Source organism: Oratosquilla oratoria, chromosome 13 (assembly GCF_046742065.1).
Source record: "Oratosquilla oratoria isolate Oo_2021 chromosome 13, ASM4674206v1, whole genome shotgun sequence".
Taxonomy (NCBI): domain Eukaryota; kingdom Metazoa; phylum Arthropoda; class Malacostraca; order Stomatopoda; family Squillidae; genus Oratosquilla; species Oratosquilla oratoria.
The window spans coordinates 16,195,957-16,198,456 of NC_134789.1; positions in this window are offsets into that span (position 1 = coordinate 16,195,957).

Sequence of the window (2,500 nt, forward strand, 5' to 3'; positions counted from 1 at the left end):
AGGTAAAGGTGGGACTGCGTCAGCGTTGTCATGTCGCCATGGCTGTTCAATGTGTATAAGAACGGCGTGGTTCGGGAGTTAAAGGCGAGGGTATTGGGCAGGGGGACTGGAGATTATGAAAGAAAATTGAGAAAATTGGTAGGTGAGCCAGTTGTTGTTTGCTGACGACACTATGTTTGTGGTAGGGTCAGAGAGGTGATTAAGGGATTTAGTGATGGAGTTTGGAAAGGTATGCAATATGAGAAGATTAAAGGTAAATGCATGTAAAAGCAAGGTAATGAGATGTACAAGGGTAGAGGATGGCAGTGAAATGGAAGTGAATCTAAAAGGAAAGAGGCTGGAGGAAGTAGATAGCTTTAGATACTTGAGGTCACATGTGGCGGGATAGAGAGGAGAAGAGGTGGAGGTAGATTGTAGATTGAGAGAAGCAAGAAAATTCATTAGGAGATTAAAAAGTGTAATGAGAAAGAGGCAACTGGGAATGGGTCCAAAAAGGATATATCATGACGGGGTGATTGTGCCGACGACATTGTATTGGGCAGAGACTATGAATTTAAGAGAGGAAAAGTTTAAATGTATTTGAGATGAAATGTCTGAAAAGTATGGTAGGGATTACTATGTTGGATAAAGTGAAAAACGAGGAGTTAGGAGGAGAACGGGAGTGGAAATGATGATGGCAGATAGAGCTGATGAAAGATTATTGGGATAGTTTGGACACATGGAAAGAACGAGTGATGAAAGATTAGTAAAAGAGGTGTGGAAGGCAGAGATGAGAGATGTGAACTTGAGGGGACGACCGAGGATGAGATGGATGAATGGTGTGAGGGAGCCCTTTGGGCAAGAGGGGAATGCATGTTCAGCAAGGAAGGGAGAAGGAAGGAGATAGGGATAAGTGGAGAATGAATGTGTATGGATGACACTGTTATGCAAGGAAGGGAAGGACGGGAGATGGGAAGTAGGGAATGCGTATGTGTGTTATGTGTGAATGACATTTTGACGAAGACCATAGGGATTTCTCCTCTTCTCTTTTTCTGTATATACAAGTATATATATATATATATATATATATATATATATATATATATATATAATGTATATATATATATATATATATATACATACATATATGAACATATATGTAAATATATATATATATATATATATATATATATATATATATTAAAGTCCATTGTGGTTGTTAATATATATATATATATGTATATATATATATATATATATATATATATATATATATATACGCATACATATATGAACATATATGTAAATATATATATATACATATATATGTACATATACATATATATATATATATAAAGTGCATTGTGGTTGTTAATAGTATATATATATATATATATATATATATATATATATATATATATGTATGTATATATATATACGAGCAACGGGCTACGCCCAACCCCGCTATGCGGAGGGGCTCGGCCTTTGGGCGAGCTCGCTTCGCTCGCAGTCCCCTTCGGCGCCCAGCCCTACGGGCCGCTTCCAATTCAATTCGAAATAATAGGATCCTCGTTCGCGCTAAACTACCCATTTTGGGATATAAACGATCTGTATTTAACCCAGTAGTGAGACATAAATCGCTTCTCTTCTTCAAGGTCTATATCTCCATCGTAATCTGTAAGATCCTCAAGACTCAGATGTTGAGCTGGATTGTTCTTAAACTCCTCCTCTAGGCGCTTAATTTTTCTAAAGAGCAACAAAATACTCTTCTTCATTGCAGACGCCTCATTAGCTTTGTTCTTGCCGAAAGGAGACAAAGAAGACATGTTCTTCTCAGGGAATTCACTTCCGTGAATGTTAACTAACTCCTGTTTTAAATTCTTATTCTTCCTCACATCACTTAGTGAATATTTCCTTATGTTATCCTACTCCAAAAATGGCGTTGCTTGCGTTTGTCTTGCGTGATACCTGCCATGGTGTTCGACAACTTTGCAGAGACACACTGGGAAGAATCACACAACAGGGCCGGAGGGGACGTGCACCCTTGAGGGATTTCCTGTTTCCGGTTCGAGTACAGCACCAGGGGCACCCCAGAGGGCTTCCAAGGGGTTCCACAGGGGCTCCCCAGGAGTTTCCATGGTGCACCACAGGGGTTCCACAAGTGCTGCCCTTGAAATTCCAGGGGGTTTTTAATGAGCTCTTCCGGAGTTCCTAGAGGGTTCCACAGGGAATCCCCACAGGGATTCTCAAAGGTTCCCTAGTGACTATCCAGAGGCTTCCCCGGGGATTTGCGGACGTCTCACTCTCAGGCAATCAGTCGTCTCCGTTGCCGTGACGCCACTGCTCTTGGCCAATCAGTCGTCTCCGTTTCCATGACATCTCTTAGCCAATCAGGGGCTTGCGTTCATCCTTAGAAGACGTTATCATGTTACTGGGCCAACTATAGACGGCGATGTCCTATTTCAGCAGAACCGCTGTTCCGATCATTTCGACAAATTCTTTTCTTAGGACACACACACAC